The sequence below is a fragment of the Onychostruthus taczanowskii genome, unplaced genomic scaffold, assembly GCF_017590055.1.
Source record: "Onychostruthus taczanowskii isolate IOZ18803 unplaced genomic scaffold, ASM1759005v1 scaffold17, whole genome shotgun sequence".
In the NCBI taxonomy this organism is placed as follows: Eukaryota; Metazoa; Chordata; class Aves; order Passeriformes; family Passeridae; genus Onychostruthus; species Onychostruthus taczanowskii.
The window spans coordinates 3,713,232-3,729,578 of NW_024498906.1; the positions used below are offsets into that span (position 1 = coordinate 3,713,232).

At 37.4% G+C, this 16,347-nt stretch overlaps 1 protein-coding gene across 1 annotated transcript in view; it reads left to right on the forward strand.

Moving 5' to 3' along the window:
- The window catches only part of POLA1 (DNA polymerase alpha 1, catalytic subunit), a 184,250-nt gene that overhangs the window by 144,084 nt on the left and 23,819 nt on the right, over positions 1-16,347 (forward strand).

Below are 16,347 nucleotides of genomic sequence, written 5' to 3' on the forward strand. Positions count from 1 at the left end.
GAAGCATGATGTCCACAGAGAGCACTGGGCTGTGTCCTCTGGATCTGGAGGTTCCTGTGGGGAAATGGTGCTGCTGTTGGGACTGTCTGTGTTCTGATGGCTGCTCTGCTGTCAAAATCGTCCCCACCCCTGTCCTGCATCTGCACTTAAGTTACTGGGTGATGAAAGGAGATTAAATAAGTCTCAGTCTTTCTAAATGTTATTAGCCACGTATGGAAATGAAAATAGTGTGACCTCTTAGCTAAAAACTGCTCAAATAAGCAAGCAGGCTGATTTGGCCTCTTATGTTTCTTCTTGCAGAGGTTCTCATTTCCTCTCCTAATCATTCTAAGTCAGTGAACTCACTCTGATGCTTGCATTTCACAGTGGCTTTGTACATCCAAGGAGGTCACAGTGTGTAGCCATGTCAGTCTAATACATCTCTGGAGATGTACTGAAGGAATGTTGTGGAGTGGATGCTGCTGGTGGCTGAAACCAAATTGTGTAGCTCTCTCACCCACTATAAGAGCATAAGAGTAGAAATCATCAATAGAGATAATTTAATGGGTGGTCACATCCAATCCCCTTCTACAGCATGCCGCTGCAATTTTCAGGACTGCAAGTTTCTGGAATTTCATTTGGAAACCTGTGAGTGGTGGTTCTCCTTTTGCTGCAGTTCCAAAGTGTGTTTCAGCCTATTGACCTGTGATGACTAAAAATTCACTATAATTTTCATGTTCTAACTTGTTTGTGGTTATTTTATGGCCATTCACTAAATGTTTATTTGTTTTACTTCCCTGATGCTTTCTGCTGTGCTTTTGGAAACAGTGATGACATCTCTGTTTTGTTTTGAAACTAAGGCAGAGACACTCTTAGCTTTCTTTAAGACGAATTGGTCTCTGTTGTGTGATTCTTCCTCTTAGCACCTTTGTGTGCAGTCTTTTCTAGGTTGAATTAATCTTTGGAGTATGAAAATCTAGAAATTATGTATCTCTCCAGTGTCTTGTACACTGGGTGTATATATTTGCTGGAATTACATCTTCTGGTGCTTTCTTGAGCCACACACATCCTGTTCATAGCTGTTCATATCATCAGCTTGTACTGAAGTAATGATAGAAATCCTGAGGTTTGAAAGGGTTTCTTTTCCTCCTGTCATTTCAGAATCATGGGTTTATTCATATCTCAGGCTCATGCCACTTGTTTTACTTAATTTTCCTGGTTTCTTTAATTTTTCACTGCTTAATCTCATTTGTAATATTAGACTTCAAAGTTAAGAAATTCTCTCTGAAAAATAGTATGGTGGCTTCTGAATCCACGTAATTTACCACCTTCTGCTTTAATGGGAAAATGTTTCTTGGACCCTGACTGCTAAGTTCAATAAAATTAGTTTTCAGAGTAATTCTTAAGGAATTGTAAGAATTCCAGTAGGACTTTTTTCTCTTGGCCAGTTAACCTTTCAGCATGGTGTATTTTTCTCTTTTTTGTAGCTGTTTGAAAATTGTTCTATTATCTTCTTCAGCGAGCCAGTGATTTCAGTCTTGGTGTTGCAGCAGGAGTCAAGGCCAGATAAATTAAATCTCTTAATTTTCCTCTGACAATTGGTTCTCTTCAAAGCAATTGGCTATGTGGGTGTGGTAAACATATGTATAATTCTGTCCCATTTTTCAGATCTCTTTTGGGAGGAAGATGTCTTTCTACAGTATATGCAGAATTTGACAGTAATTATCCATGGCTATTTGTGCCACCTTTTTATTTTATAGATACCAGTGTCCTCTGTTTCCTTGTAACATATTTTACTTATTTGATACACTTTATGTAGGATTAAATAATTTTCATGTACAATTTTTGTTGTAGGTCTGAAGTAGAATTCTAGTGAACTCCCCTTTAGAACATGAAGCTAGTGTTTATTTTCCCCTGTAACAAAAAAGATTTTGTTTCCATGCCATCATTCACAAGCCATTTTGTCCTTATCTGTGATCAATGCCTTAATCAAAAATGGTGGCAAAATTTTAATGTAGGTTTTGTACGTCTCTGGTATTTTCAATCTCTTTTTATGTGACTAAACCACTGCTTGGCTGTTATTTTGATTTTGGTTTGGGATACTTTTTCCTTTGTTTAGGGTCATTGTTTTTTGAAGACCAAATTGCATGGACTTTGTTGTTTCTACCTCTTATTGCGATTTTCCTGAATTTTTAAACACCAGTTCTTTTTTGTAGATTCTGTTTATTTCTATTAGCAGCTTTAGTTGTTATTTATCTTGGAATGTTCTTCTATAGAAAGAAAAAGGTTTTGATGGCTAGAGATTGAAGATATAAATCTGTTTTCCACTGTAGTTTGAAGGAATTCATGTCTTACCTCATTCAGAATCTTGAGATTTCACTACTTGTTCACTTGCATTTTCTGTTCTTGCCTCTTCAAAATACAGAATCTTGATTGCAGAGCAGGTTTTGTTTGTTCAGCTATTTATACTGAAGAACTGTACTATTTGTTGAAATGAAATCTAAAATAATAATTGTGAAATCAGTGGGAGTTCAGAAAGATATCCAAGCTGCTTCCTTTCCCTGCTAGAGGATCAATACCACAGCCTACTTTTTACAGATGGGCTAAATTTAAAAATCCCCTGGCAATGCAGGTTCTACAACTCGGCAAGCTGTACACACAGTTTCTTGTGGTGTTTGGTGTTTTCACTGTACTTACTGTAGAGAGCTGGTCTGGGTATCTGAGGTGAATTTTGCTGTCTAAAGCTTATTCTATGCACAATGGGCGATACACTGTTCTCTTAGAGAGTTTTATGTATTTAAAGCATGCAGTGCTGTATTCTAAGTCTCTTCCAACTACTAACCTGTTTTGTGGAGGAACAGTGGGGGAGTTTTCCACTTCTCTATGTGTTTGGTTGTTGGTTTTTTTGTTTGGTTGGTTGAGTTTTGGTTTTTGTTGTTTTTTTTTTTTTTTCCTAGACCTCCAGTAGATCAGGCCTACCACAGAGGAATACAGCAAAAGGATTAATTAATATGTTTTGCAGACTCTACTTCTGCTTATTTATACCAGTGTGGTGATTACAACATTGTTCACTCATGTTTTATTTGGGATCTACTGTAATCATTAGATAGTTATGGTTTCTTCTTTTTCCTGTAAGAATCAAGAAAAAGCTGACTGGTCTATGTGATGTTTTCTCGTTTCAGTGACTGGTAAAGTTAGCTGTCAATTATACCACTTAGGAATATTTGGATGATGTAGTTATGGGTCTTTTGTCCTATTATTAATACTAGCATTTCTCCTCCAAACCGACGTTTCCTTTAATCTGGAAGTTTAAGGTCTGTTACGACGATACAATTTAATAGGTTAACATTGTGATACCGTGCAAGGTTCTTAGTTGTCATACTAAGTGAAATTCTGAAAAGTCTGGGCTGTCTTTCTAAATTAGGAACTGTTGCACAGTTAGTATTAGGTTAAAAGCCAGTTCAACTTTTAATATTGCTATGCCCAAACCCCTAATTTAAGATATCAGTAATACTGGAAGGACTGTTTGTTCTCAGTTATTTTTTTAATCTGAAAAGGCATAAAATGCTCTATTGTGAGTAGCAACATACTCAGCATGTCTTCAGCACTTTCTGACAAATTTTGAAGCTGGGCTGTGGGTTTAATCAGACATTGCTACTTAGGTGAGCAAGCAGAGCTGTGAAGAGCAGCAGGAGTTGCAAAGTAGTAGCATCCTCTCTTCATATAGATGAAAAAGGATAGGCCAACTATCAGTGATTTGTGGAGAAATAGGATCTTGGTCATAGGAGTTTCGTCTGTTCTGTGCTGTAGAAAGGGGCTGGAAGCTACTGCCCTTTGACTGTCCCATTTCTCTGAGAGGGAGGGTCACAAATGTTTGCAAGACATTTAAGTGTTTCAGAGACAGAAAGTGCAAAGCTACTGTGGTGTATTCCTTCTTCAGAATATATTTAACAACCCATGGAGGTTTGATTCTGAAAAGTCTCGGCATATCCTCTTAATGGATAAGCAGAAGAAAATGAGGATGGGAGGAAGATAACTTGGGAAAAAGCAGTTAAATATTCCTGTGTAGTAGGGAGACCTACATCGTTGAAGTATATGCCACTTTGTGGAAATAGAATGTAATTGTTTTGATCATATACTTACAGGCTGTGGTTTTGTAAAACCAAATGCATATTCAAAGGATGCTTTCATGCTTTTATTACAGCTTCTTGTGTGCACCTCACTCCACCCTTCCATGCAAACATCAAAAATCCCTAGTTTACTTTATGGATGAATAAACTGAAAAATTGTTGGGAAAAAAGAAACTTCTGGGCTGTTAGACCTAGATGTAAAAAAATAAAAATCGGCTCTGAATATTTGTGTGAATCCTATCAGTTCAGTGGTGAGTGTTTTTCCTCAGTGTATTCATAACTTGCTGTGTCAAGTAGCAGACTGAAGTGATTTTTTTTTTTTTTTTTTATGGAAGACTTTTTGTAAATCAGAACAATTTGCCACATTTTTATCAATATACAGACAGAAGACTACAGCAAAGTACTTGTTGCAGTAGCTAGGAAAGAGGATACAGTTTTCTACATGTGCATTGATAAGGAGATACCCTATCAATTACCTAGGTGTATCTGTGTGTGTGCATTTATTTGTAAGATGGCAGCAGCTGAAATCTGGCCTGTCTCTTTTCAGAAGGAGCAGTTCAATAAACAAAACATTTCTGATGGCATCACAGCTCCAGGCACCATCACTAAGACTGTAGTCTGTTCACTGTAGTGATCTCCACATCCAAGCAAATAAAAGCTCCTCTGCACATTTGCTGTCAAGTACTTTGTCTTCCAATCATGTTGTTTTGAAGAGACTGTAAAATAATAATTTTCAAGAATTTAATCTGAGTCTTTCTTCAAAAGCACTTGCTCATTTTTCCTTAATGTGTTGTTTTGAAGAGAAAGACTTGTGAACTTTTTTCTTTTAAATTTGAGTCACTATTTCTGAGTGTTTTTAAATCTAACTTTTTTGGAAAGCAAAATCTACTGAAAATTTTTTGCAATAGGGTTTTTGAGCCTTTTCATGTAATATATGGGCAGTTAGATTATCTTTAAATCTTAGGTTATCCTCCCCTAATGATCGTGCCTTTTTTATAGGCATTAGACATGTTTAAGATCTTAAGTGTAATGTTTTCTCCTTTCTGTTTCTGTTCATGTTGTCTTTTTGTTAAACCTACAAAATCTAAATAAACCCCATTAACACTACATTTCTATAACCCTTTCTCTGAGCATAAAGTATAATGGGTTGGTACATCTCTCTTGGAGTTGTTTTCTCTACTTGTGAAGGAAATAAATAGATGTAATGAGTTAAAACAGCTATAATAGGTGTACGATGTGGAAAATCTGTGGCATGAGAGGAGTGCATTTACTGTGGCTCAGATCACTAAAAAAAGGGTTTTGATTAATGAAGAGTTTTTTTCCCTTGCACATTGTATTAATGTTGCAGATGGGATGAAGGTAGTGGCTTAGCTAATTTCTGACTCCTCATAAATTGGAATGGTTATTTGCCCATAGGGGTTTTTGTATGTGGAAAAAAGTGAACAGAAATATCTTCTCATTTGCACGATTTTTTTCCTGCTGAAGATGAATAGTTGCAGGTCAGCTTGTCATCTCTAACCAGGCAATGGTGCCATCTCTCTGGTGTCATCTGCCTCCTCTGTCACTTCTCTTGTGAGTTTCTTGAAACAGAAAATATTTCTAAAACAGTTTTTTCTTCACTGTTTCTTTTCTGTCTGAAACAATGACATTTTTGTTATAGAGACCTTTGTCTTTCTGGTTTCATCTGCTTAGTAAAGTTTGGGGCTTGTTTTTTTTTTTTTTTTTTTTTTTTTTTTGTTTTGTTTTTTTTTTTGATGGGGGTCAGTTCTGCTGTTGTTCACTGCAAGTCAGAAGTGGTGGTGTTTTAGTGGCTTCAGCTTCTTACAGCAGTTTGCTTTTTTCTGTAGAGAAAAGTGCAAGACTAGCATGTTTTTCCTTTTAGAAGGAAAAAGTTTTATGGATCTGATGGTGCTAAAAAAAAGTTACAAATTCCTGTGTTTTAGATACCAAAATTCTGACATCAGTGCTACTTCTAAAAAAAATTATTTTAGTAGAAATTGGAAATATAAATGTAAACAATTTAACTCTGTAAAGTGCATTCAGTATGTCTGCCTAGACATCAGAAAGATAATGTAAAGCTAAGGCTTAAAGAGATTTTTAAAAAGATACAATTATCTGTATGATTTTTAAGTCTCATAAGAAATGTATTTTAGAACTTGCCAGTGATGGCTTATAATCACTTTGATATTTTGAGGAAAATGGTAGCTTTAAACAGATGATACAGAATTTATTTTTAAAAATGTATTGTGCTTATACAGTTGATGGCTTTTATTTCCATAATGTTTTTTACTACATAATTATACATCTTAATTACGTAATTACCGTCATAATTATTATGTAATTACATGTAGTTCCACTAATTACAAAATCAGGAAGTGTAATTATCTACTAAAAACTTTCTGAAATCTTATTTGTTCAGTAGAGATTATTTAAAAGACCAGTGACCTACTGAAGATGGTGTGCAGTGTTGTACTTCACACCAGCACTCTCTTTCCCCTTCCACACGGGCAGTACAGTTGGGCAGGGTTCTGGAAGGGCTTCCATGTCTTTAATTATGAATTGCCTTGATATGAGGTTTGGGAACTCAACTGTGCTGCCTGCAAATTTAGAGCTTCTTAATTTTTGCTGTTGATACCTCCAGTCTTTAAGTGTAAAGACTCTGTAGCTGAACACCCAGGAGGTTGCATGGTTTGAGTGAACACCTTTGGGATGTTGTTTGTATTCTGGTCAAGGGTGTCTGGTTCAGGTGTTTGGGGTCAGGTGCAAAGATATTTGAGAAAGTTTGTTTATGGCCATGTATATGTGGAGCGAAAGCTTGACTCCATAAAAGATAAAGGGAATGCAGTTGATTTCTCATGTCCAAAGATTTCTTTTATTCCATAGAACTGGTTTTGGAAGAATTGTTTTTCTGTATTGGTACACACTTATGTCTGTATGTTGTTTCATTACTTACTATTGCATATTCTTGATTATAAATTTGTCTAATTGTGCAGTTTGAAACCAAAAATATTTTACTGCATGTTACAGAAGACTAAAATTAATATTCAGGACAGTCAATGGTTCTTTTATTTTGGTGTTGTCTTAAGAGAAGACAGTTACTATATTTTCTCTATGTTAAATAGATCATTTGCTACCTTTACTAGTTTGAACAAAAAGAGCACTGTAAAGTGTTAGATTTGGTGGTCTGGTTTTGTTCTGTAACACTGTGATGTATCAAAAGGGCATCAGAGATAAAAAGCTTTTTCTTACACGCATTATGACAGCAAGCATTCATTTATTATGTCACAGTATTAAAATCACCAAGAAGAAGTACACTTTCAGTAACAGAAAGCAGAATTAATATGAAAGGGATAATTTTAAAAAAGTGAACACTAGTTGTGATACTAATAAAAAGGAAGAAAATTGTAAGCTATGTCAGAAGGGGAGTGGTGAAAAAGAAACATGAAGAAAGAGGGGCACTGAAATACTGAAATTTCTTTGGAACACCTCAAGACTTAATACTGTGTTGCACATGTATCAGTGTAATTTTTCTGTGCTTGTTACATGAGGCAACTGTTTTATTGAATACTTGCCAAAAGCTGTTCTCTAGCTCCCAAACCTGGTCTGGGTTTGCAGTTGATGTGAATATGTCATCTTCCTGATGTTAACTGTAGTTACCTAAACTCACATCTGCTAAGTACATGAGTCCTAAAAAGAAAATGTCTCCAAACCTGAGTAAATTATATGGACCCTTAAAAGAAACATGTGGAGTCATTATTTGTGAAAACAGGAGCCTTATTTAATCTCCAAGATTTAAATTATTGCTGCAAATAAAATTATGTTAATTATTATACTCACTGAAGTATAATAATTGCACAGGAGACATTTCTTTTGAAATATCTTTCTGTATCCTCAACAAACAAAGGATTTCTATCAAATACATTATGAAAATATAGTTATGCTCTCTTCTCTAAGGAATGGATGGAGATAATCTCTTCTTTTTATTAGGGACTAGTAAGCCATGTAGAGAATAGCATAATGGAAAATTTTTGTTTTATTCCATAGGAGACACAAAAATGGTGCATGATATTTGTATAAAAATGCAGCATAAGACAAAGAAGTGTCTAAATGCAGCTTAAATTTGGTGTATTTAAATAAAAAATACTGCCTTCCATAAAGGAGTATGACATTTTTGCCATCTCTACATCAGAAAATTGTGGTGGTGTCAACCGATCCTGATTGCTGTATTTCTGGAGGAGCAGGGGCAGTTGAGCACTTGAAGCCATGGGTGTCGATGCCTTGAAAATAAGGAATGCACAAGACAGTGTTTGGAGGACATATTCCAAAAAAGAAATACCTCTCTGTCTCATGGGTAGAGCCTCTACTTTCTGTTTTCAAGTCCCTCTCTAAGCGAAGCCACGCTCGTTCTGTGACCTTTGTAGTTATTTTGACGTTGATCTCATTCTAACAATCCATCTACCAAATTTCATGTTTCAGTTTAATGTGATTGTCTTCTGAGAACAGATTAGTCATCTGTGACAGGCCAAAATGTGGTTTCAGCCTTTAAAAAAAACTACAGAAGGATGTTCTTCTATCCTGGCTTGTCCCTCTTCTGGGTACCCGAGATGGGTACAAGGGGCAGCTGGTCAGGTTAAGGGAGCTCTTTGTTTTATCTGGAAGTAGGTTGGGAAGAAGTTGATTTCATCCTGCAAGGATTACAACTGTTAAATGCATATAAAAATGTTTTCCTATCTTATATTATTTAACTCAGGATATAATAATGCAATTGTTTTGACATGAAAATGTTACGTACTGTAGTATTTCCATTTATCTTTAAATAGACATTTTTCACTTTGTGAGAGATGCATGCAGTAAGACAAAACAAAAAATTAATAAAAAGAAGTGAGTGACAGCCTAAGCTAGTTTATTTATATTATAAAAACAAATAATGTTTTACATTAATAGAGTTTTGCAGACTTGTAATTAAAGTATTTAACTAGTTATGGTATTGTTTTCTATTTCTAATGTGACAATATATGTTCCATAAACTAACAGTAGCAAATTTGTCAGATTAATATATTAATTTGAGATTCTGTTATCTAGCTGTGGCGGAGGGCAAAAAGCATTAAAGGAGCTTTGGTTTTTGTTTTTGTTTTTGTTTTGTTTTTTTTGGTAGAGCTGAGCCCGTAGATTAAAATGTACTTAATGAAAAATAGTGATGAGTGACCAAAACCAATACAGTTAACATATTAGAGCATTAACTGCCATATTTTTGAAGAGTAATGGTAAACTATAGTAACCAGGAACATGATGTGGAATATTTCATACTTTAAATTTTGTATTATACAAGAATTAATGGGTTTGAAATTGGTTATCGTGAATGCAATGGCACGATAACTTGAGACTAATTCAGTTATTTTGAGTATTATTTAATTTAAGAGATCTAAAGTGCAGCTTTTTGTTTGGAAAGAAGTGCCATATGTTTTTTGAGCGTTCTTGGGGATAGTGGCTCCACCACGTCCTTGGGCATCCCATTCCAGTGTTGAACCACTCTTTGGGTGAAGAAATTTTTCCTGACATTCAACCTGAACCTCCCCTGCTGCAACTTGAGGCCATTCCCCTTGTCCTGCCACTCCTTACCTGGGAGAAGAGGCAACCCTCACCTGGCTGCACCCTCCTGTCAGGGAGTTGTAGAGAAGAATGAAGTCTCCCTGAGTCTCCTTTTCTCCAGGCTTAACACCCCCAGCTCCCTCAGCTGCTCCTGGTCAGGAGTCGTGCACCAGATCCTTCTCCAGTTTTGTTCCCCTTCTCATGACACAGTCTTACCAAAAAGAGAAAGAAACAGAGGTTCTAATTTGAAGCTTTAGCTTCTGAAAGTGTGGATGCAAGTTTAAAACCACTGTTTCTATTCTTTCCATTTCTGTTGTCCAAAGATTTATAAGCTGTTTCCCAGTTTAAGCCCTATTTCAGGTACCACAATGATGGAAACAGCCATAAAGGTGACCAGGACACAAGTTAAAAATCTTTTTCAGTTTTTCTGAAAAAACAGGAACTCTGATAAAATTCAGAAATTGCACTGAAGTGTCCATGCCTTTTTGAACTTTTTAATGCAATTTGAAGACTTTGCTTCCTTTTGGTTTTATTGTTTTATTTTTGTTGTTCTGGCAAATTTTGAACGAGAGAAGTATTCAGTCAGGGGCTCCTATTTAGACAAAACATGCATTTTATTTCAGTATTTAGTCTGTTAACATAGGAGCATGTAAGCATTTTCTACCAAATACCAAAAAGTATAATTTTTGTTCTCTTAAGGCATTTAACAGTAGTGACTTTTGATACATACATGTGTTCTCTGTCCTGCAAGTGACTCCTAATGCTGCATGGACCCATCGGGGCAACAAATACACTTTTTTCCAATCTGAGCCTCCAGGACCCCCTTTTCCCTGTGGTGTCTGGGTTTTGGGGCTGGTCTGATGTGTCTGGCTGCTGCTGTCACTGCTTCTCCATTTCCAGGCATCTCTTCTGCCCTGGCAAAAAACCACTCTCCACTTGTGTAGGTCCTGGGTTTGCTCAGCTCTTCCAGCATAGAATCACAGAATGGTTTGGGTTGGAAGGGACCTTGAAGATCACCTAGCTCCAGCCTCACTGCCATGGGCAGGGAACCTTCCACAAGACCAGATTGGCCACCCAGCCTGGCCTTGGACACTTCCAGGGATGGGGAATCCACATCTTCTCTGGGCAACCTGTGCCAGTGTCACACCAACCCCACAGTAAAGAATTTCCTCCTAATATCTAATCTAAACCTGCTCTCTGAGTTTGAACTTGTTTCCCCTTGTCCTGTCACTACATGCTCTTGTAAATAGTCTCTCTTCATCTTTCCTGTAACTTCCCTTTAGTGCATTCTGGTTTTCCTTCTTCCAGTTCTCTTTTTAGAGAGGAAATGAGAGATCATTTTGATAGATTCTTGAGAAGTGATAGGCATGCTAGGTTTTCAGGAACCCTCATCTTCACACTTTTTTTACTTAAGACTGTTCAGAGATCCTTTGGAAATAGCTTTCAGTTTCCTGCTACCATCAGCATCCATTGCCACCTGCTGCATGTTTTAGACCCATGTCCTTCCAGGCACTGAGGTGCTGGTGCTTTACTGTCATGAAAACCCTTGGCTGCTCTTGGGTTGGCATTCTTTACCAAAAAACAGATGTGAAAGGAAGGTGACAGTACACTCAGACTTTGCCGAAGTTTCATGAGGATAAAAGAAGGGTAAGGTACAACCACAGATTACTACAGTATAGGGTAATCCTTATCCCTAATACTCCATGATAAAGCCTTTACACATTCATATGTCAGGATGCCTTGCAGTTATTTGTTTGTGTCCCTCTACCCTTGACTGTAGAAATAATATGGGTGGTTCAGCATTATACTTCAAAACTTGTTTCACTTGAAGGGGATTTGAGTTGTTGAAGATTTTTTGTTAGCATAGTGATTATAAAGTAAACTTCTCTTTCATGGGGAAGGAAAGGGCTGTGGGTTTTTCATTTGGTCTTTGATTCTTAAGAGACTGGTAAAGAACTTCCAGTTGTCCCATCCAAATCCATGGCACTGTGTTGGTACTGTAATTAAGAGGCCAACAAAATATTAACACTAAGGTAACATTTTATTAGGTTGCCACAGGGATTCATGTGGAATTTTTAGTTAAAGAGGTGGTATTTTGTAAAGGAAATGAGAAATGTTTGTTTTGAACTACATGAGGAAAGAGCATTAGTGCAAAATAAGAAAAAGGCATCAAGGAACAGAACAGATGTGCGAAGTGAATTTGACAAAGAACAACCCCAAAATTCTCAGTGTGGAAAATGTGGGTGAGAGCTCTGAGGAACAGAAATGTTGAAGGATTTTAAAGAGGCAACAGTAAATGAAACTAATTTGCCGTACAGCTAGACAGTAAAATAGGTCATTGCAAAATGTAGCCTTTATTTTTATGGGTTGTTTGAATCCAGTGTGGTTAAAATTAGATCCTGCATTTCCAGTAGGAGCTCCCTAAACTGGATTTCATTACACTTGTTATCCTGTGAGAAGTTTTCTCAATTAGGAAATTGTTAAATAGGATCTCTGCGTATGTATTACTGAAAACTGTTGCACAGTCATAGGCATAGCCTTAAACTGGCATTAGTCATCTCTAAAAGAATTCTAGACTTGGTTGGCTTGAAAATATAATTTTCTGTCATCTTGTTTGGATGTGTACAGTGAGGACTCTGGAAAAGTATGTCAAAGAAGAAGTTTTTATTGTCCTCTAAACATAAAATATGATTTGGGAGGAAATCTCTCTTTGCAGAAATCAGCACTTTTACAGATGGAGTACATCCTTCTTGGGAAGTTTCTTCCACATTTGCAAGCTGATGTTTTTGAAATGTCTGGAGTAGGCCAGTATTTCTGTTGAATAGCACATTTTTGAAGGCCATTATTATGATAAACCATGTTCTTAGCATAATTCAAGTTGGTATATATACTTTGATTTTAAAAATTAAGTTCTTTTCAAACAGGGAGCTACAAACAGCACTCAAGAAAAAAAGTACTGTTGAACTTACACATAAATTTTTGCATTTAATATTTTCCAGCAACATGGGTACTTTGTGTCCTCAAGTGTGCCTAGCCAAGTGAGGCCCAAGGAATGCCTGAAGATCATTCCAATTATAAAGCAAAGCTCTATAGAGCAATATATCCCAATTATAAAGATAATATAAATTACCCCAGTGGCAGGCCTTTTATGTAGTAAGAAGCCACCCTTATCTTTGCAGCTAATAGGCATTGCCTTTAATAAAAGATTCTGGACCCAGCACTCCAGATGTTTCTCTCCAGGGCTGAGCAAAGGAGAAGGGTCACCTCCCTGCACCTGCTGGTGATGCCCTGGCTGATGCAGCCCTGGGTGTTGTTGCTGGTTTGTGTTCAGCTTATTTTATACACCCAAACTACCTACATAACAAGGTAAGGTACTCCTTATTCTGTGTGAGATGGGGCTTTGCTGTTCTCTTTTTGTCTCAGTAAAGCAAAGCAGTCATTCCACACCAGATATCACCAATGGAGAATATTCTCTGCAGGGGAGTGCACTTCATCACCACTGGCTTTAAGGTGTCAAAGTTCAAGCATTTGTATGTGACTTTATCAGGCTGTGGTCCTTTATATTTTGGGGAGAATTAGGCAGTTCTAGGACATGGCTCAGCTGATCTCATCAGTACTAGGCCAGTGGATCACACATGAGAAATGCCTCCTTGTTTTGCTAGTTATAAAGGAGGTCCAGGGTGGTGACTACTTCATATCTATGTAGCAGTATTACTGGAAAAATTATACCAAAAACATATTACCATGTTAGATGCCAAATGTGAAAAATTTATGTGTACAGCACTCCAGTCACCTCAAGGTTTTTCACCAAAAAAAAAAAGTAACATGAAAGTAGTTTTCTTTATCCTTCCCCAGTTAACAACCTCAGTTGGCTAAAGCAAAGTGAGAAAAGTGTGTTCTGAAATAAACCATTTCTACATCCCTGAATAACCTATTTTTGAATTGTACGTAGCTAATTGTATTGACTCTGGGGAAGGCTTCTCACTATGAGGAGGCAAAACTCTGTAACTTCCATCACTCCTGTAGAAAAGCCTATCTTGAGATCTGCAAACCAGTAGGTTAAAAATCACTTTCAGAATGGAGTTCTGGCTTCTGTCACAGGAGCAGGCTGTTGTTCTGTGGTTATTTGTAGAGAGGCAGAGGTTGTAGTTCTACACTGGTGCTATTTTTTGAAGGGACAAACCTAGAGACAAAACTTCTTGTATTGGGTCATTTGAAAATTAATTTCCAGTCTTCAAGGTGAACAGTTGTTATCTATTAATAGCTATTTTTTACCCACAAAAGATTCTAGCAGTTAAAAGCCAACTCCTTCAATCTCTGCTTTTTCATATTCAGTAAATACAGGGATTTTGATAACTCCAGATGAAGTTATTGTGGGGAGGAGTTTAATATTCTACAGATCATAGCACATAATCTTTCTTCCTTCTGCTTGAATGTCAAGCATGAAAAAGGAAAATATACATTTACAAAGTTGACTTTAGAAGGGCCTTTAAAATATCTTTTCTTATGGCGCAGCAGCCTCAGATAATCCATTATTTTACTTGTAGACCCTCTTTAGGGAGGGCAGAAGACAAAAGGCACTCACAGATTTGTAAGTGTATCAAGTTAGTACACTGAGATCAAAGGCTATCTCTGCCTGAGGGACTCTGCACATTCTCTTCCAGATCAGCTGCAACATCAGGGACAGAAAAATCTACAAAGCATTTTGTTTGCTGTGTGTTCAGTCTCCTGTCATCTGCTAATGCAGTCTTTGTCAGAAAGTACTTAATGTTGTGGTACCCAAGTAACCTGCTTCCTTGTTTCACGTCCATTGTTCTGCTGAATGCATATCTCCTGTGTTCCCTGTTCAGCATTGCTGACTTCACAAAAAGGAGATGATCAGCAGACATGCTTCCCTAGGTGGGGGCAATTGGGGGTTGGAAGAAAGCAAATGTAGTGGCATCCTGGCAGTGGGGCTGGTTGCATCAGTGGGACAGAGGATATTGTTGTGCCCTTGATGTATTAGTGGCAGCTGAGCCTGTGATCTCACTGTTTCAGAATGGCTCGTCTCATGTGCTCCTGAAGGGCAGGACAGAGGATACAGACTCTAGTGGATCGTGGGGGTGGGGGTCTTTGAAAAGAGATAATTTTGAGCACTGTGTCAGAATAGCTGCAGGTATGTATTTTATCCACTTTAGTGTCTTGTGAGGAATTGGGAAGTTTGGGATGAGGGCACAGGGAGAAACAGGAAAATTTGTTTCAAAAAATTAAAATGTTCGGTGTTCATTTTCTTTTTACATTGGCCAGTGTGTTAAAACAGAGTAATGCATTTCTTGAAGTTACTGTACACTAGGTTAGAACAGGGGTGCTGTTCCCAAGTGCTAAACCATGGTGATTCTTCATTTTCTCCACTGCTTTTTCCCCAGCATTGCAAGGTAAAGGTGACAGGGAGTAGTTTGTCTCCTTTACTTTGTGAAAAGACTGCTTTTCAGGAGTTGGCCCAAGTTGCTTTCCTGAAGAGGGTATAAGCTTCACCAGCAGTGGAACATGAGTTATTTAGTGCCTTTCCATGTGAATTACTAACTATTTCTTGGATTCCTTCATCATTGATAAAGTCTAATTAAATTAGGTACCAGTAACTTTGCCAGAAATGGTTTAATTTTCCCTGGTTTATTTCATACCTGTTTACATGACCATAGCTGGAAGTGTTCCCCTGCACGTGGTGTGCAGCACCATGACAAGAGACAGTATTTCAGCTCTGGTCACTCTCTATGGGTGACAGAGGAAAGATGTTCCTCATTCAGCATGTGCTGGGATGGTTCTTGCCCATCCCTTGTGCTGGTAGCTTACAGAGTTTGTAAAGCAGCATTTGTAACCATCAGGGGGTTGGATGTTCCTGGTCCTAGAATGTAGTGCTGCTGGACATCAGGTGACCTTAGCACCAGTGACTCACCAAGTGAGCTGTTTTCTGAGGAAGTTTGACTCTGTAATGCTCAGCAGGACTAATCTGACAGGGGGAAAAAAAAAAAAGAAAAAAAAAAAAAAGAGAGAGGGAAAATTTAAAGTTTAGGAAGGAAGGGAAATTTTTTTTTTCTTCATTTCTGTAAAGCACATGGGTGTATTCAGGAGGAACAGTATGTTGGTAGTTTCTTCCATTTTAGTAACAGAGAGAGATGCTGTTTACCTCTAGATGTATCTATAGATATGGATCCCCTGCAAGCAGCTACTGCATAATTTGATTATGTTCTTCTAGAGGATGATGAAAGATTCCCCTGCATACAGTTAGAAAAAATCCTGTATTGGACACCCATCACAGAAATGTATCCAAGCAGCTGTGATCTATGGGATTTTTTTCTGGAATTGTGTATATCACTAAGAATTATACATTTGTTTGCTTCTCAGAGTCTGATGAGCATTTACTTAAGGGTGAGCAGCATTTCATTAAATGGGGGTTGTTTCAGTATAACAGGTTCCCTTTCAGAAAGAAAGGACATACACTTTTGGCTGCATCTTTTTTCCTAGTGTTAGGGGATCTGCTTTGCCTCCTAATCTGCAAAATATTGTGTGGAAGGTAGATGAAGGTGAGAAATGATGGTGAGTTATATCTCATACCTTTGAGAATGTAACAAAAGCTCATGATCAAAAAAACGTGCTGTTATGAAGCTGATAT